Source organism: Nicotiana tomentosiformis, chromosome 7, assembly GCF_000390325.3.
Source record: "Nicotiana tomentosiformis chromosome 7, ASM39032v3, whole genome shotgun sequence".
NCBI lineage: Eukaryota > Viridiplantae > Streptophyta > Magnoliopsida > Solanales > Solanaceae > Nicotiana > Nicotiana tomentosiformis.
Genome location: NC_090818.1, coordinates 46,181,315 through 46,202,135, shown reverse-complemented (window position 1 = coordinate 46,202,135; position 20,821 = coordinate 46,181,315). Strand labels below are relative to the sequence as shown.

The 20,821-nt window shown below is 39.2% G+C and overlaps 1 long non-coding RNA gene across 2 annotated transcripts; it reads right to left on the bottom strand.

Annotated features, from left to right (window-relative positions):
* Positions 1 to 338: 338 nt before the first annotated feature.
* LOC104089184 (uncharacterized) lies at positions 339 to 2,807 on the bottom strand. 2 transcript variants are annotated; one of them, XR_011409660.1, is made up of 4 exons: positions 2,625 to 2,807; positions 1,186 to 2,408; positions 986 to 1,096; positions 339 to 905 (listed from the first exon to the last, which is right to left on the bottom strand). It is a non-coding gene; the product is annotated as an uncharacterized lncRNA (long non-coding RNA). The 2 variants fall into 2 exon arrangements; XR_684710.4 differs by lacking the exon at positions 1,186 to 2,408 and having other exon boundaries at positions 2,625 to 2,791.
* Positions 2,808 to 20,821: the final 18,014 nt, after the last annotated feature.

Sequence of the window (20,821 nt, the reverse complement as noted above, 5' to 3'; positions counted from 1 at the left end):
AATATTTCCGACTACAGTAGTCGAAATATTATATAAATAATAATTATTTATTAGTTATTTTTATTTTATTTTCCGACCAAAGTAGTCGGAATGTTGAATTTCCTGAAAATTTTCTATAATCTTTCCGACTACAGTAGTCGAAAAATGTATTATTCTGGGCACATTTTTTGACTACAGTAGTCGAAAATCTTGGTTGATTTTTGGCAGAATGCTTCCATTTTATTAGCACACCGCCTGCCAATTGACCAATACTATAAACAACCAATTCAACCAACCAATTCCAACTACACAACTAATTCCAACTAAACAATCTAATAATCAAACCAACCAATTCCAACTTCAACAAACAAACATTCAAATCCCATAATATCAAACCAAAATATTTGTTAAAGTCTAAATATTCAATATCAAGTCTAAGTAGATAATACATATCGACACTAATATAATAAAGTCTAAACATATATACCACATTATCCAAATCTACCATAAAGTCTATGTATAAATCTAAACATCCAAGAATAGTAATCAACCATAAACCACTACTATGCATTAGATTTAGTCTCTTCATCATCATAAGAGTGGGGCATGTGTTTTTTCATGAATTTATCCACTCTAGCAATTTGAGTTTCGGCTGTTTCACACCGTTTCGACAGCAACTCAATTTGCTTTCGCATTGTGTCCATTTCTTCCTAATTTTGCGCAGTAGGAGCATCCGAAAATAATGGCGATGGACGAAATGAGGAAGGTCGGTGTACTCCAAGTCCGTAAACTCTTCCTTTGGATACACCACCTGCCACATCTGTCCATATTGAAACTATATCATCGGGTGACGGTTGGATTGAGATACCATCATCAGAAGTAGGTTGCGTCTGATACCATTCATCCAAGCTTCTATGATATCCATCCTGAAATAAAAGTAATAAGGATTATATAAATAAATTAATATCAAAGCAAAATGAAAATAGTCTTAAAGTTGTGATCTTACATATTGTTCCGATGCACGTATCTCAACCCATTCTTCTCTTGAACCGTTTTTCTTCTTTTTCTTATGTGTCTCCGCAAAGACCTCAGCATGAGATACTGATCCCCCTTTTAACTTTTTTTGCAAAATTAATAGGATATATAATTTAGAAAAAAGTTTAATTATGTTTAGACAAAACCAAGAAAAATAAAGGTGAAAGTTACCAATCTCCGTCGATGCGCAGCAAAACTCATAGAAGAGAAGTCACTGTTTTTCTTCTTACTTTAACTCATTGTATGAAGTCACTGTTTTTCTTCTTACTTTAACTCATTTTGTTGCTTTCAAGAAACCAGTAATACTTAATTAAGACCTCAGCAGATTTTGACAATTAATTGTGAAGAGAATGAAAAGCTCTGAAGTCAATAATATCAATCACAAATACAAAAGGGGTGTATATTCTTGAGGTATATTAAGTATCTGCATCTAAACCAAACTGCAACAATGCATTTTACATGAAAGAAAAGTGTACCAATAGAAACACAAAGACAGGACCTTTTATTGTTCTTACTCTCTGCCTTGACATATTCACAAATATTCTTAACATTTTATTTTAATCTTATCCCGGAAAAAGAAGTACAACTCTGCAATATAGCACCTTACTTATTAAATACTTAAAGCTTTTAGTCAATTGAGTGAACTCCCATGTAGTTCAACAAGATTGAGATTCCATCTCAATATAAGTTTACTCTTATTTTTGTAGTTTTAAAATTAGTTCATTCCAACTACTATTGTAAGTTCCATGTCACTCAAATTTAATATCTCCTAAGCTTTTGACACTAAGTAGCTACAGACTAATTAACATGTGCTTTCAGCACTCAAATTGAACACACACAGACCACACGCGCACACACACACAAATACATATATATACACATAAATCCATACATATAGAGATAGAGTGTGTGTGTCTGTGTAGAGGGGAGAGAGGACAAAACAGTTTTTATAGGACAAAAAAGAAGAAGCAAGAAGCTGTTTCCTTTTTTCAAACATCCAAATGAAAACAGAAAGACTAAAAAAATAGGACACACAAAAAAAAAAAAAAATAGCTCGAACTCCAAGCAAGTAGTACCAAAATAATATGAAATTACAACATAAATTCCTATGTACATTTGTTTAAAAATGGAACAAGAACAGTCTAGAAAAAGCTCGGTCACAACTGGTATTTTCTATTTGCATTACAGTGCTCTTACGGTAGATTCTCTATTTGCACTATCCAATCAACTAATTAGAGAGTAAATATAAGAAAGCAAAAGCTGGGTCACCATCGGTATTTTCAATAAGCACGACTAAATAAAGCATCAAAACATAGTTGCACTACCAAAGATCTGGAAACATTGAGGGCACTCCTATATTCCACTATTTGAAGGGAGAAAACCAACAGAGAGATCTGTAAAATTGAAGAAATATGTAAATGTAATTTGTATTACAAGTAATATCTAGGGAATAATCACTTACAACAACATTTATGCCTCTAAGGTGTAAATAAAATCTTAACATTAACCATAGTGGTGACGTTGATTTTGCACACTAAAAACGAAACCCTAGTCTTGGCCGAAGATTAAACGGAGAGAGAGAGAAATAGAGAGAGAGAGAGAGAACGTACTTGATGAAGACCCGTCGCGAATTTTGCAGGTGCCGTTGAGAGCGTACTTGAGAGAAAGAGGCAAGGAGAGAGTATAGAGAGAGACACAGAGTAAGAGAGAGAGAGTGTGTGGGAAAAAAGAAATAGAAAAATAAGAGATTAGGCAGAAAATAACTTAACTTTTCCGACTTCTGTAGTCGCTAAGTACGGTCTGCCAATCTTCCAACTACTGTAGTCGAAAACTATATATTATTTAATTTTTTTAATTAATAAAATTCGACTACAACTGTCGGAACCATTTGGTCAAAAGTTGTTTGACTTCACTATCTAATGTTCCGACTACGGTAGTCGAAAAATTATATGCGCGGAATTTTCCGCAAAACTTTACGATTATATTAGTCAAAAATATAGTTGGAATAATTCTTAAAAATAAATAAATAAATATGAGGTTTCCGACTACAGTAGTCGAAAAATTGCGACTGGCATTTTGTAGTCGGAATTTATAGTCGGAAAAAGGTATTTTCTCGTAGTGAGGGGACTGAAGGGAACCGCGGAAGCTGTATTTTGGCCGCACCTGTAGAATCGCATAAGCGGCTAAGGGACCGTAGGTGCGAGAGGTCGCTGGGCAGTGTGTTCTTTTAAGAACGGGATTTGGCCCATTTTCTTCCATTTTCACTTGGTTGGGGCAATTTTGGTGAGTTTCAAGGGAAGATTTTCATCAAGCAACCCAAGGTAAGTGATTCTTACCTATTACAAGTTAAATACATGATTTGTATATGGATTTAAACATGAAAAATCGTAAAAACTTGGAATTTTGGGTTAAAAACCTAGAATTTGGTATTTTTGGATTTTTTCACAAAATTGGACATGAAATTTGAAATAAGTTACATATTTTAGTTTGTGGTGTTATGGGTAAAGTTTATCTTCGAAAATTTTTAAAATCTGGGCACGCGGGCTCGAGAGTTGTCTTTGTTGGCTTTTGAGCAGAGTTGGGTATCATTTTAAATTGTTAGATTATATGTATTGGAGTATATTTTGATTGGTTTGCACATTGTTTGTCTAGTTTTAAATAGACGGGCATCGGGTTGAGGTGTTTGAGTGGTGTTGGAGCCTGTTATGAAACTTCGGAGCGAGGTAAGTCTCCTGTCTAACATTGTGAGGGGTAAACTACCCCTAGGTGATATTTATTATTATGTGCAACTAGTTGTGGGTGCTACGTATGCACGAAGTGATGAGAGTTTGTACGTAGCTAAAGCATGTTTATGTCCGGGTAGACTTAGGATCTTATAATATAATATTTGAATTATTTGAACTCATTTTGTTGGCTTAATTAATTAAAATTATAACTGAATTTGATTTAGATATAAATATATATATAATAGGCCGAGCCCTAACACTTTGAGTTGTGGGCGAGTTATTTGAGAAATGTAAAGATTATATTCGTTATGTGCTCATGTACTATATTGTAAACATGTATCTCGTAATTCGGTAACTTCCTTCCTTTTCCTTGTGAAGCGGGTCGAACGCCTCAGCAATATATAGATGCATTTATGGTTCGTGCCGCACGACCCTAAGCAGTGTACACATTATTCCGGATCGAGCCGAACAACCTCGGCAGAATCGTGCATTATATCGCTAGTTGTCCGAATATTCACGAGCTAAACTTTTCACTGATGCTCGGTATTTTATATGGTATTCCTTACTTATTTGATAATAACACGTGACATTTTTCTGAGCTTTTAAGGTAGAATACAAGATTTAGAAATTTATGCTTTGAAAGAAGAAATTGGAAGATTATGTAACTTGCAGATTTACCCCATCATTGACGTATGCCTCATATCTGCTTATGTCTTATTATATTATTTTATTGGACCTTTAGTAAGTGTTAATGTTGACCCCTCATCACTATTTCTTCGGGGTTAGGCTAGATACTTACTAGGTATGCGTTGATTTACGTACTAATGTTGCACTTCTCCACTAAATGTGCAGGATCTGGCAGGTTCATTTGATGATCACCTTGGCGCGTAGGCGCACCTATTGAGGAGACTTTATGTGAGCTGCATTCCAGGCTATGCATCACAGACCACCGAGTCTCCATTGTACTATTTGTTTTATTCTGTCTTATTACATTCGGGACAGACGTTGTAGTATTATTGTACTCCTTAGAAATTGCTCATGCATTTATGACACCGGGTTTTGGGGACTTTTATTGGTTGTTCGTTATTGTAGATCACATATTTATTATCATTTTACCCATATATATTCCATTTTATACTATTTAAGTAATGGAGATTATGATCTCGAAAGTAATAAAAGGAGTAAATAAATTGATAAATCAACGTTGGCTTGCCTGGGGGCGGCGTCAGGTGTTATCACGACCTATAGTGAATTTTGGGTCGTGACAGCTTGGTATCAAAGCGTTAGCTTCACTTAGGTCTCACGGGTCATGAGCAAATCTAGTAGAGTCTTGCGGATCGGTACAAAGACTTTTGTACTTATCTTTGAGAGGCTACAGGGATGTTAGGAGCACTTCCCTTCTTGATTTCTTCATCGTGCGGTTTGATTCCATTGAGGTTTGTGCCTTTATTTCCTTCCTACTCGATCTTACGCGACGTGGGGCGCTTGTTGTCAATTGGGAGTCGAGTAGTTGTATTGGTACTATAATGCATTACGGTTCGCCGTTGTTATGGTCTTCTCTGATTTTTCCTTTGGGGTAGGGTGTTGTGAAATGGTGCCTGAGGGGCGGTTGTCAGAGATAGCAGTGTGCAACGGTTCAGAATCGAATTGGTATTTCTAATGTTGATGGCTCGAGAAAGATGATCTTCTGGGAGGTTTAGAGTTGGTAGCAATTCATTAGTTCCGGTGCTACAGATATGGATTTGATTTTAGGCAACATTTGGGCAGCAAAGTACTAGGAAGGACATGGCAGGAGGTGTCTCGCGGTGGGTCAATTACTAGCAGGTCAAGTATGAGAAGCGGAGGTCGAGAAATTGCTTAAAGGAGATGGTTTGACCGAAGTGGGAGTAGCAGAGTAGCATAGGGATTCTGTGGCAGGATAGTCACTTACCTTGAGGAAGATTTGAGAGATTTGGGAGGTATGGTGGAAAGTGACTAGGTCCACGGATTATAATTGGAATGGTGGTTACAGTACGGAGAAAGATTGAATATGACAGAAAGGAGTTGCTTGAAATGAAGAGGGGTATAAAGATTTGATTATCGTTTCTGATGCAATATGATTTGAGTTTGGAATGTATTGTTGAACTTTTAGTTGATGTCAATGGGGAAGGAACAGACTTATACAGCTGATGGGCGAGCATGGGCTCAGGAGAATTTACTGGTTACGTGGTGGTTGTAACCAGCGTAACGTCATTAAAATGTGTCGATAAGAAAATCCACAGGTGGGTTATCTCCTGTGAGAAGGTTAGCGGTTGCGTGATGTTGATGAAGCTTCTGCGAAGTATACTACTTACTACCCAATAAGATGTTAAATATGTGATTGTTACTGATGATTCAGAATGTTCATGAAAAGCTTAACAAAAGTCTTCGAGAAATTTGGCGGGTTAACGGCGAGATCATGGTAATTGAGAAGGAGGAATCGTTGTGGGCTCTGAATTATGTGGTGGTAGCTTAAAGCTAAGTAGGGGAGCCCACTATTTACAACTAGATTGCGTGGTTGTCTGCATGTGTGGTTTCTGGTTATCGGTGTATTAGTGAATTATTTATGGCTATGAAAAGGAAACATCAGGGGTAATTCAGCAAAGAACTTGATGGATGTGTGTTATACTTCGCCTTATCGATTGAGGTGCAGGTTTTGGGAAGACCTGGAGTTTATGCTTCTTGTGGATGTAATGTACAAGGAAAAGAATTCAGTCGGTTGCTTCTTTGAGGGGGTGTTCATGCTCTAGCAAAGCATTGAAGTTTCGTTATATTCGGGATCAGGTCAGAGTGGGTGACTCTCAACAACGGACCTAGTGGGTTCAAGAATTAAAGTACAGTGCCTAAGGATTTTGAGTCCGCTGTATGGTTAAGGATCGAGATTTCACAGTGGATTACGAACGAGACTTGGAATGTTTTATGTTATCATCGGGTATGCGGTGCAGTATTAGAGGAAAGGAGGAAATAGCTTCAGATTCGCGAAAGTTCTTGCAGAATGGGTGCAGCAGTTGGAGACGTTATTGTGCGCATAAGGAAGTATGGGATGATTCATGGGTATTGAGACGATGTGGTCTCGCGATTCGGGTCACTCGGGATGAGTGCGGATTGAGTTCGGTATGTTATGAATGGAGCTATTATATTTCTGAGGCAAGTCCAGAGTAAATTAAAAAAGAAGTTGGGTCGGTTAGTAATGGTTGAATCAACATGATTGTGGCAATGTTTCCGTCGGCGTGTGAAGTTATACATGTGGTTTGTGGATGTACGTGCGGGCTTGACAGCCACCTTAACTTGATTGATTTGGGAGGTATTTAATTTAAATGGCCTTGTTGTGTAAATGGATTCCAGAAGAGTCATGACGGTCTAGATCACGACTTGAGGTTTGTATTTTTTGCGGTTTGGGAATTTAGTTGTGTGTTGCATTGGTTCTTCTAAAATGAGTTAAGTAAAAGGTTTATAGCCAATGAAGTGTTCATTCTACTAGTAGTTCTGGGGTTTTGATTATTTCTTGTACTCTCGTATAGCGGCATGATGGGTGCAGTGAGCGGCATGGAAATTGGAAGTTTAGGATCAAGGTTGCGGTTCGGTGTTGATAAGAATGTCACGAGCTCGGGTGAGCAGAGAAGAATTCAGATGTTTAGAGTAAGCTGGCGTTATCTTAATGTCTCCTGAGAATGGTGTTTTGTGGAAGAGGCATTTTGTATTGATTTGCAGATTGTGATTTTCCTTACACAATTAGTACGGTTGGTGGTATGGAGGTGCAGATTTTGCTACCTGGTGTGGAAGGTCGTGGGAGCATTCCCTACAAGAAGATTGTATAAGCATGGCATATTAGCCATTTGATTGTGAAAGATTAAAACGAAGTATGAAGGTTATGGTGATATCGCAAATGTGAGAGTTTATGCCTGAGAGGTGTCCTATTCATTAGGTTGTGGACCGTGTGAGTTTGTTTCGGATTTGACGGTTGTTCGTATGTGTCGTGAATATGGCCATTGTGGATCTTTGGAAGGTAACTAGCCCAGTATGGTATGATCAGAATCGGTTCGAGGTCCATTGGTGGGTCTAATATGAGTGTATGCTCTACGCCAGGTCGGATGTGTTCGGTCGTCTTAGCATTGCTTATGGAGGAGTCATCGGGCATTGGATGTCATTCTCGTCATCAGTTATCCCGTGTAATCTCTATTGTGCCATGTGGGTTATGACACGGCTTGATTATTCGCACACGTGTTGAGGTCCCGTGTAGCTTGTGGTGTTAGGTGAGTAGGATGACTCTTGAGATGCAGGTCATTTATTGCACCTTAGTTGTGCTTGAGTTTCGTAGCATATGGCGCTATCCATCTCCCCAGGATTTGTATTATGGACTTGGTGTGCTTGTGGTCGATATTCATGCATTTCGTAAGTATAAGCGTTACAGCTTGATGTGTGTGTTTTCTTCTTGATTGTTGTGTGCGGATCGGGTGGCACGCCGCCACAGTTATATTTTTTGGATCAGGTTGCACGCCGTAATATTGACATATTTAGATCGGGTTGCACGTTGCAACAATGTCATGTCGGATCGGGTTGCATGTTGCAACAGCGAGATATTGAGCATAGTTCCTTACACTCATTTTTTGTGTCTTGTTTTTCATCCCTGGGTAGGTTCACAGCATCTATTCGGCCGTTTTATGCGTTACACGGGCTGGATAGTCCTTCTCCAGAGTCCGTTCTTCCTTATGTAACACATTCGAGTTGTAGCTTATTGGCACGTTGTGGGCGTCATATAAGATTTTTGGCAGTGTTTGAGATAACTTATTGCCTGAGCAACTTGTACTGGGTGAGGCGAGATTATTGGACCTGAAATTAGTGCAATCAGACTTATATAAGGTACATTAAAGAGAAAATATCATTATTTAGTTCATAATGAGGTAATGATTCTTTTCAGGAGGAGAGACTCCATGAATTATTGATTCAGTAGGTGGTTATGAGTTTCTACACGTCTCTTTCGTCGTGGCAGTATTGCGAGAGTTGGAACAAGACTTATATGTGTCATGAGGTGTGTTGTGGGCATCGAATTCGTGAAATTGCAGCTATTGTGGTCGGGGGATGTTTTTATGGGTAACCGACTTATGTGGTGCATGGTGTGATTTCGGTATAGGTGCATGATCATGTTTTGGTACAGTGTGTGGTGATTGGTACGGTGTTCGTATGTTAGAATCAGGTCTTGTAGAGAAATTCAGAGGTTGGAATTTGGTTCTAAGGCTTATTGACTAAATAAACGGGAGGATCTTCAGTCTGACTCGAGCTAATGTGTTCAACTAGATTGTGGTGGCACGGGTAGGTACACGAGGTGTTAAACAATGATTTTGGACAACTCCGGAGCAGTCCCTAGCACGTTCGAGGACGAACGTATGTTTAAGTGGGGGAGAATGTAAGGACCCGATCGGTTGTTTTGAGCTCTAGCACATCGTTCAGCGGTTAGAGGCATTGAGTAGCTTCACTTCAGGTATTATGACTTGTACGTGTGGTCGGAATTGAATTTCGGGAAGTTCACGATTTGTTTGGAAAGAAAATTCTAATTTCAGAAGCTTTAAGTTGGAAGAATTGATTAAGGTTTGACTTTTGAGTAAATGACCTCAGAATTAGGATTTGAAGGTTCCAATAGGTTCGTATGATAATTCCGGACTTGGGCGTGTGTTCGGGTTGAGTATCGGATCACCCAGGAGCATTTCGGTACTTATTATGGAAGGATGGCATTTTGAAGGTTTAAGAATTTCTTAAGTTTGGTTTGAAGTGATTTTGATATTATCGATGTCCATTTGGGGTTCCGAGCCTTAGGATAGCTTCGTTATGTCATTTATGACTCGTGTATGAAATTTGAAGTCATTCCGGATTGAATTGATACGTTTCGGCACAAGATATAGAATTTTGAAATTTGAAAATTTATGAGTTTGATTCGAGGCGCGATTCATGATTTTGATGCTATTTGACGTGGTTTAAGGCTTCGACTAAATTTGTATTGTATTTTGGGACGTGTTGGTATATTTGGTCAGGGACCCGGGGGCCTCGGGTGGATTCAGGATGGTTAACGGATCGGATCTTGGACTTAAGGAAAGCTGGGGGATTCTGGTTGCTGGTGCAACCGCTTCTGCGAAAGCTTCATCGCAGAAACGGCCCCGCAGAAGTGAGGCAGTGGACCGCAGAAGTGGCTAGAAGGGAGCTGGGATGAGGCCGCAAATGTGAAGGAATTCCTGCACTTGCATGACCGCAGAAGCAGACCGGTGGTCGCAGAAGCAGTAGGGAGTGAGGTAGGCTGGAGGCGTAGGTGCGAGGATTGTGCCGCACCTGCGAGACTGCAAAAGCGGATTCTTGGTCGCAGGTTCGACTTCGCAGAAGCGGAGTCTGGTACGCATATGCAAAGGCAGGGGACTGGAGGGGACCGCAGAAGTGGTATTTTGGCCGCACCTGTGGAACCGTAAAAGCGGTTAAGGGACCGCATATGCGAGAGGTCGCTAGGCAGTGTGTTCTTTTAAGAACGGGATTTGGCCCATTTTCTTCTATTTTCACTTGGTTGGGGCGATTTTGGAGTGCTTCAAGGGGATAGTTTCATCAATCTACACAAGGTAAGTGATTCTCACCTATTACAAGTTAAATACATGGTTTTTATATGGATTTAAACATGTAAATTTGTGAAAACTTGGGATTTTGGGTAGAAAACCTAGAATTTGGTATTTTTGGATTATGATCACGAAATTGGACTTGCAATTTGGAATAAGTTATATAGTTTAGTTCGTGGTGTTATGAGTAAAATGTATCTTAGGAAATTTTCGGAATCCAGGCATGTGGGCTCGAAAGTTGTCTTTGTTGGCTTTTGAGCGGAGTTGGGAATCATTTTGATTGTTAGATTATCAGGAGGAGAGACTCCATGAATTATTGATTCGACATGTGGTTATGAGTTTCTACACGTCTCTTTCATCGTGGCAGTATTGCGAGAGTTGGAACACAACTTATATGTGTCATGAGGTGTGTTGTGGGCATCAGATTCATGAAATTGCAGCTATTGTGGTCAGGGGATGTTATTATGGGCAATCGACTTATGTGGTGCATGGTGTGATTTCGGCATAGATGCATGATCATGTTTTGGTACAGTGTGTACTGATTGGTATGGTGTTCGTATGTTAGAATCAGGTCTTGTAGAGAAATTCGGAGGTTGGAATTTGGTTCTAAGGCTTATTGACTAAATAAATGGGAGGATCTTCAGTCTGACTCGAGCTAATATGTTCAACAAGATTGTGGTGGCATGGGTAGGTACACGAGGTGTTAAACAGTAATTTTAGACAACTCTGGAGCAGTCCCTAGCACGTTCGAGGACGGACGTATGTATAAGTGGGGGAGAATGTAAGGACCCGACCAGTCGTTTTGAGCTCTAGCGCATCGTTCAGCTGTTTGAGGCCTTGAGTTGCTTCACTTCAGGTATTATGACTTGTACGTGTGGTCGGAATTGAATTTCGGGAAGTTCGGGATTTATTTGGAAAGAGAATTCTTATTTCAGAAGCTTTAAGTTGGAAGAATTGGTTAAGGTTTGACTTTTGAGTAAATGACCTCAGAATCGGGATTTGAAGGTTCCAATAGGTTCGTATGATGATTTCGGACTTGGGCGTGTGTTCGGATTGAGTATCGGATCACCCAGGAGCATTTCGGTACTTATTATGGAAGGATGGCATTTTGAAGGTTTAAGAATTTCTTAAGTTTGGTTTGAAGTGATTTTGATATTATCGATGTCCATTTGGGGTTCCGAGCCTTAGGATAGCTTCGTTATGTCATTTATGACTCGTGTATGAAATTTGAAGTCATTCCGGATTGAATTGATACGTTTCGGCACAAGATATAGAATTATGAAATTTGAAAATTTATGAGTTTGATTAGAGGTGCGATTCATGATTTTGATATTATTTGACGTGTTTTAAGGTTTCGACTAAGTTCGTATTGTATTTTGGGACGTGGTGGTATATTTGGTCAGGGTCCCGGGGGCCTCGGGTGGATTCCGGATGGTTAACGGATCGGATTTTGGACTTAAGGAAAGCTGGGGGATTCTGGTTGCTGGTGCAACCGCTTCTGCGAAAGCTTCATCACAGAAACGGCCCCGCAGAAGCGAGGCAATGGACCGCAGAAGTGGCTAGAAGGGAGCTGGGATGAGGCCGTAAATGTGAAGGAATTCCTGCACCTACATGACTGCAGAAGCAGCCCGGGGTTGCAAAAGCAGTAGGGAGTGAGGTAGGCTGGAGGCGTAGGTGCGAGGATTGTACCGCACCTGCAAGACTGCAGAAGTGGATTCTTGGTCGCAGGTTCGAATCCACAGAAGCGGAGTCTGGTCCGCATATGCAAACGCAGGGGACTGAAGGGGACCGCAGAAGCGGTATTTTGGCCGCACCTGCGGAACCGCAGAAGCTGTTAAGGGACTGCATGTGCGAGAGGTCGCTAGGCAATGTGTTCTTTTAAGAACGGGATTTTGCCCATTTTCTTCTATTTTCACTTGGTTGGGGCAATTTTGGAGAGCTTCAAGGGGATATTTTCATCAATCTACACAAGGTAAGTGATGCTCACCTATTACACGTTAAATACATGGTTTGTATAAGGATTTAAACATGAAAATTTGTGAAAACTTGGAATTTTGGGTAGAAAACCTACAATTTGGTATTTTTGGATTTTGATCACGAAATTAGATATGCAATTTAGAATAAGTTACATATTTTAGTTCGTGGTGTTATGGGTAAAATTTATCTTAGAAAATTTTCGGAATCCGGGCACGTGGGCCCGGGAGTTGTCTTTGTTGGCTTTTGAGCGGAGTTGGGAATCATTTTAAATTGTTAGATTATACGTATTAGGGTATATTTTGATTGGTTTGCATGTTGTTTGTCTAGTTTTGAAGAGACGGGCATCGTGTTGAGGTGTTTGAGTGGCGTTGGAGCCGGTTATGGAACTTCGCAGCGAGATAAGTCTCCTGTCTAACCTCGTGAGGGGAAAATTACTCCTAGATGATATTTATTGTTATGTGCAATTAGTTGTGGGTGTTACGTACGCACGAGGTGACGAGAGTCCGTACGTAGCTAATAAATATTTATGTCCGGGTAGACTTAGGATCTTATCATATAATATTTAAATTAATTGAACTCATTCTGCTGTCTTAATTAATTAAAGTTATAACTGAATTTGATTTAGAAATAAATATATGTATAATAGGCCAAACCCTAACACTTTGAGTTGTGGGCGAGTTATTTGAGAAGCGTAAAGATTATATGCGTTATGTGCTCATGTACTGTAAACTCATGTCTCGTAATTCGGTAACTTCCCTCATTTTTCTTGTGGAGCGGGCCGAATGTCTCGGTAGTATATAAATGCATCTATGGTTTGTTCCGCACGACCCTTGACAGTATACATATTATTTCGGATCAGACCGAACGACCTCGACAAAATCGTGCATTATATCGCTAGTAGTCTGAATATTCACGAGCTAATCTTTCCATTGATGCCCGGTATTTTATATGGTATTACTTACTTATTTGATAATGACACTTGACATTTTTCTGAGTTGTTAAGGTAGAATATAAGATTTAGAAATTTATGCTTTGAAAGAAGAAATTGAAAGATTATGTAACTTACAGATTTACCCCATCTTTGTCGTATGCCTCATATCTGCTTATGTCTTATTATATTATTTTATTGGATCTTTAGTAAGTGTCAATGTCGACCCCTCGCTACTATTTCTCCTGGGTTAGGCTAGATACTTACTGGGTACGCGTTGATTTACGTACTCATGCTGCACTTCTGCACTAAATGTGCAGGATCTGACACATTCGTTTGATGATCACCTTGGCGCGTAGGCGCTCCTGTTGAGGAGACTTTATGTGAGCTGTATTCCAGGCTACGCATCATAGTCTACCGAGTCTTCATTGTACTATTTATTTTATTCTGTCTTATTACATTCGTGACAAACGTTGTATTATTATTGTACTCCTTAGAAATTGCTCATGCACTTGTGACACCGGATTTTGGGGACTTTTAGTGGTTGTTTGTTATTGTAGATCACGTAGTTATTATCATTTTACCCATATATATTCTATTTTATACTATTTAAGTAATGGAGATTATGATCTCGAAAGTAATAAAAGGAGTAAATAAATTGATAAATCAACGTTGGCTTGCCTGACGGCGGCGTTAGGCGCCATCACGACCTATAGTGGATTTTGGGTCGTGACAAGTTATTTTTGCATTATAACTGTTTATAAGAAATTAGTTATTAATTTCAATAAGGACAAATAAGAAAGTGATTCTAATACCTTATGAATCCTAGCGAATCAACAAGTACTTTGTTTGAGTTCTAGGAATTGGGTGTGATTTAATTATTAAGTAAAATTTAGTTTACTTTAAAGTCTTAAATATTAGAAAATATTAGGATTTTCTATATAATTCAAATAAGGAAAGAAAATTTTAGTTAATATTAAAGTCCTAAAATTAAAAAAATTACTTAATTTTAAAGTCCTAAAATTTTAAAAAATTTACTTAATTACGATTTTGTCCAATGTGAAACCAGTTTTTAAAGGGTAAAAAAGGCAAACAACATTTCGCTAAGAGTGTTCGTACTTTTAATATAGTATCAATTATAATTATCTTTTGTTTAAGAAGAGAATGTGAAGTTAATGTACTAGTTTGCTATCCTTGAATCGGTATTTTATGTGGTCTCTGATTTATAAATTCGGCATCATCAGAAATATAATTGTTCGGTTACTTGTTGGTTTCGTTCCAACAAGCCATAAAAAATATTAATCAATGCAAGTTTGGGTGAGATAAAATCAAATAATGTATTAGCCACTGTAATGAGTATTTGATTTACCCATAAATAATTTCTTCCATTATTGAAGGATCCATTCAAATAATTTGAAGAATATAACTTTAACAATATTTGAAATTATATAAGCATGATTTGTTAATCACCAAAGTGATCGAATCTTTAAGAACAATTGAATTCCAAAATATTGATTCGTTATACTTAATTACCCATAAAAATTTTATACTTATAAACGACATAATGGATATTCTTTTGTGGGTAAATTGAAGTTCTTGATTATAAGACATTTATAGATCGCCCAAATATTGATTGTTTGCTCTTACAGTCATTGAACATAAAGTCGATAATTTGGATATAAATATTAGTTTATATATATATATATATATATATATATATATATATATATATATATATATATATATATATATATATATATATATATTCGATCAAGTCATTTACCATGTGATGACCCGATAGGTCATCTTTAAATTTAATATTTATTTCTGTATTCTGAGACCTCGAATAGCACCATTTAGCATTTCTCGACTTGCGTGTGCAGTCCGTATGTTTTTTCGAAAAACTTTTATATGAAAACATTGATAAAAAATGATTAACTGAGTTGACTTCGGTCAACATTTTTAGCAAACAGATCCAGATCAGTATTTTGACAGTCCCGGTAGGTACGCATCGTGATTTGGGACTTATGCGTATGCCCGCAATCAAATTTGAAAGTCCGTAACTTGAATTATCGCCATTTGACGAAAAGTAGAAGCTTAAAGGATTAAAGATTTTAAAGTTTGAACACAAATTGACCTTGATTGATATCAGGGTCGGAATCCAGGTCTGATAATTTTTATAGGTCCGTTATATCATTTATGACTTGTATGCAAAATTTGAGGTCAATCGGACTTGATTTGATAGGTTTCAGCATTGAATGTAGAAGTTGGAATTTTTTAGTTTCATTAGGCTTGAATCGGGGTATGATTCGTATTTTTAGTGTTGTTTGATGTAATTTGAGGCATCGACTAAGTTCGTAAGATGTTTTAGGACTTGTTGGTATATTTGGTTGAAGTCCTGGGGGCCTCGGATGAGTTTCAGATGGTTAACGGATCGAAATTTGGACTTAAACAACTACTGGAAATTTTGGCCTTCTAGTGCAATCACACCTGCAAAATTTATCTTGCAGAAGCGAGCCTGACATCGCAGAAGCAGACGACGCCTCGCAGAAGCGCGACCGCAAAAGCGGCACACGCATCGCAGAAGCAGCAAAGGGGAAGAGGCAGCCTCATCGCAGAAGCGAGTCCGCAGAAGAGGACTCCTTGTCCACAGAAGCGAAGGCAGTCGCAGAAGCGGAAGCTTCATCGTAGAAGCTGAACCGTAGATGCAGTTAATAATTCCGCAGAAGCGGAATCTCTGGGCAGTGTACAAAAACAGAGGGGTCCGAGATTTTCTCATTTTTGGACATTTCCAACACGGGTTGAGGCGATTATTGAGCGAGAATTCACGGAAAAACTTGAGGTAAGTCACTTGTGATCATTGTTAGTCAATAATATTAAATTATCATCTATTATTCCGACTAGATTACGTATTTTTTTAGGTGAAATTCGAGGATTTGGGCCTAGGGATTTAAAAATAAGATTTGGGCATTTGAAGGTCGAGTTGATGTCGGAATTTGGTAAACTTTGTATGGTTGGACTCGTGGTTGAATGGGCGTTCATATTTTATAACTTTTATTGGGTTCCGAGACGTGGACACCACGAGCAATGTTTGAGTTAAATTTCGAATTTTGTTGGAAAATTAGTATTTTCATATGGAATAAATTCCTATTATTTGTATTGACTGAATCGAATTAATTGTGACTAGATTCGAGGTATTCGGATACCAATTCGCGAGGCAAAGGTTTATTGAAATCTTAAGTTGCTTGCAAATCGAGGTAAGTATCGTGGTTAACCTTGACTTGAGGGAATAAGACTTATTTGTCTACTTTCTACGTGATTTAATGTGAGGGTACAACGTATATGTGAGGTGACGAGTACTTATGCGTTGTGGTTGAGTGAAAGTATGCGGGTGAAATTCGTTCATTTTGAATAATTACCTATTTAATTAAGATATTCTTCCTTAAGTTTATTATTGTTTATTTGATCATTTTTCATGAAATTATTGCTAATTAATTATTGTTAAATATTTTGGAAGGTGAGGTCGGTATTCTGGTAATGAATTGATTGATAAGTATAGATTCCCGCATTTAAAATATTCTTTCGAATTTATAAATATAACGACCCGGCTGATTGTTTTGAATATTATAACCCCGTTCCCCTATTTACTGCTCAATTTATGTCTTGCAATTGATTTATGACTTATCAGGTTAGTTGGTTCAGGTCCGGAAGGAATTCGGAATGAAATGAGACACTTAGTCTCATAATTGAAAATTTAAGTTAGAAAAGTAGATCGAATATGGACCTATGTGTAAACGACCTCGGATTTGAATTTTGATGACTCCAATAGCTCCGCATGGTGATTTTGGGCATAGGAGCGTGTCCGGAATATTATTTGAAAGTCCGTAGAGGAATTAGGCTTGAAATGCCGAAAGTTTAATTTTTGAGAAGTTTGACCAGGGGTTGACTTTTTGATATCGGGGTCAGAATCTGATTTTGAAAATTGAAATACCTCTGTTATGTCATTTATGACTTGTGTGCAAAATTTGAGGTCAATCGGACGTGATTTGATAGGTTCTGGAGTCGTTTGTAGAAATTAGAAATTTCAAAAGTTCATTAGGTTTGAATTGTGGTGTAATTCATGGTTTTAGCATTGTTTGAGGTGATTTGAGGATTCGACTAAGTACGTATGATGTTTTAGGACTTGTTGGTATATTTGATCGAGGTCTCGAGGGGCTCGGGTGAGTTTCGGATGGTTAACGAGTTGGATTTTGGACTTGGAACTCTACTAGAATTTTTTTGATGCACCATCTGGTTTCCTTCATCGCGTTCGCGAATGGAGCCCCGCGTTCGCGGAGAGGACCCCAGGCAATTGGTCTACGCGTTCGCGTAGGGGGTGTCGCATTCGCGTAGTGAGGTGGATTGAAGCATCGCGTTCGCGTAAAAGGCATTGAGGCAGAGGCATTTTGTGCTTCGCGAATGCGAGGGTGATCTCGCGTTCGCGAAGGAGGAATTTGGAAAGGAGCTATTTTGTGCTTCGCGAACGCAAGGCACTGACCGCGTTCGCGTAGAAGAAAAGTCTGGCAGTGAGTTTAAGTTCTGAAATTCGTCCCATTTTCAGTTTTTGACGATTTGAAGCTCGGATTGAGGCGATTTTTGGGTGATTTTCATAGAAAACAATGGGGTAAGTGTTCTTAACTCAATATTGGTTAAATTACCCAAATCCATGGTTGTTTTTATCATTTAATTGGTGAATTGAGTTGAAAATTTTTGAAAACCCTCTTGGTTGAAATTGAAGATTTGAGGGTCAAATTGGGGTCGAATTTTGGTAAAATTGGTATGGTTAGACTCGTGGTTGAATGGGCTTCCGGATTTTATAACTTTTGTCGAGTTCCGAGACCTGGGCCCCATGGGCAAATTTTGAGCTAATTTTCATATTTTTATGAAAAATCATTATTTTCTTATGAAATTAATTCCAATGAATTTTATTGACTGAAACAAATTATTTATGACCAGATTCGAGGCGTTTGGAGACCAATTCACGAGGAAAGGACATTGCAGAATAAGAATTTCACGGCTTGAAGTAAGTAACAGTTTTAAATCTGGTCGTGAGGGTATTAAACCCCGGATTTTGGTATCATGTGATTATTTTGGAGGTGACGCACATGCTAGGTGACGGGCGTGTGGGCGTGCACCGAGGGGATTGTGACTTGGTCCGTTCAGAGAAACTGTAAAGTTGAATAATTTGTTGTTAGCTATATGCTCTCTATGTGTTGATAAAATTTGACTGTAAATCATGTTAGAAATCATGCTTAGACTATGTGATAATACTGTTGGGACCCACAGAGGTTGCGTACTTGTTGAATTGCCTACTAAATGCTATATATACTCAGTCTCAGTTTTTACTTGCATATTTTATCTCAGTCTCTGTTATTATTATTAATACATCATATCATTGTTGTTTGGGCTGATTTCATGATTATTGAGAGCCCGAGAGACTTGAGAGATGTATGACTGAGTGAGGCCGATGGCCTGATTATGAGATATTGATACTATAGCACGTGAGTTGTCCGTGCAGATCCTTATATTATACTATAGCGCGTGAGTTGGTCGTACATCACGTGAGTTGGCCGTGCGGATCCTTATATTATACTATGGCATGTGAGTTGGCCGTACAGCATGTGAGTTGGCCATGCAGATCCAGATATTTATATTATGGCACGTGGGTGTCCGTGCAGCACGTGAGTTGTCCGTACAGATTATAGTGCTTGGGTTGTAGGAGCCCCTCCGGAGTTTGTAAACCCCTAGTGAGCGCGGATACCCATTGAGAGAGTGATGAGGGCTGGGAGCCCAGTGAGTGATTGTTGTCCTAAGAGGTTGTACTTGATTTTAATTTGTTGTTGCATTTAGTTGCTATCTGTCATTGTTGTGAAATCTATGAAAGATTGTTGATATACAGATTACATGAACAGGAACTATATAAAAATTGATTTGACATTAATCTGCCAGATTTGATAGCATGTCTATTCTTTGCTGGAATTACTCGAAATGAACCATAACTGTGTAGCTCGTTACTATTTTTAGTTCCTTATTTATTATTGTTACTTGCTAAGTTGGTTGTACTCATACTACACCCTGCACTTCATGTGCAGATCCAGGTGTTCCCGGACATAGCGGGTGTTGATCCTTTCGTGCGGTTGATTTTCTGGAGATTTTGAGGTAGCTCTTATTTTCCGCAGATCTTGTCTCTCCTTCTCTATCTCTTTGTTTACTGTATTTGGTCTCAAACTATTATAGACTATATTTTCCAGACTTGTATTCATATTAGATGCTCATGTAGTCAGTGACACCAGGTTTTGGGGAGTGTTTGTATTGTATTTAAATATTATATTTTCAACCTTAAAGAGAAGTTTTGGTTTATTGAGATTATCGGCTTGCCTAGTATTAAGATAGGCGCCATCATGACAGGTTAGAATTTTGGGTCGTGACAAGTTGGTATCAGAGCCTAGGTTACATAGGTCTCACGAGTCATGAGCAGGTTTAGTAGAGTCTTGCGGATCGGTACGGAGACGTTTGTACTTATCTTCGAGGGGCTGCAAAACCCTTAGGAAAATTTCCCTTTCTTGTATTCTGTCGTGCGAATTTGTTGATTCTGGAAACTAAATTTCTGCTATTCTATTCTCTCACAGATGATAAGGATACGTACTACCGGATCGGACGGTCAGCCACCAGTGCCACCAGTTAGGGCCGCGAGAGGCTGGGGCCGTGGTAGAGGCCAGGGCCGAGGTAGAGGTCGAGGTGTAGCTCGTACCACAGTTGGAATAGCACCTGTAGTACCACCCGTTGTTCCAACACAGGAGCAAATTCCAGAAGTATTTAAGCCGACAGGATCAGCTCAGGCACCAGCTGTGTCCATTGAGATTGCAGACATTCAGGAGACTTTGGCCCAGATATTGGCAGCCTGCACTGGCCTTGCTCAGGTGATTTTGGCTCAGGCCGCACCTGCCACTTCTCAGGATAAGGGAGGTACTCATATCCTTGTTGCTCGTACTCCAGACCAGGTAGTACAGGGACTTCAAATACCGGGGGCCCTACCAGCCCAGCCGGTTGCAGCTGCTCAGGTCCCGGTAGTTCCTGTTATGGCAGATGATGAGCAAAGAAGACTTGAGAGATTTGAGAGGCTTCGACCTCCACCATTTAGCGGTACTGAGTCAGAGGATGCTCAGGATTTTCTGGATAGGTGTCAACGGATGCTTCGGATAGCGGGTATTCTGGAGACCATTGGGGTCGCATTCACTTCTTTTCAGTTTTCTAGGTCTGCACTCAGATAGTGGGAGACTTATGAGAGACGTAGGCCTGTTGGCGCAGTACCCCTTACTTGGCATCAGTTCTCCATGGTCTTTTTGGAGAAGTTCGTACCTCAGTCCCGCAGAGAAGAGCTGCGCAGACAATTTGTGTGGCTTCGCCAGGGTGATATGTCCTTGACGCAGTACGAGATGAGATTTTCTGAGTTGACTCATCACGCAGTCTGGTTGGTTCTCACTGATAGGGAGAGGATTAGGAGGTTCATTGATGGCATCACATATCAG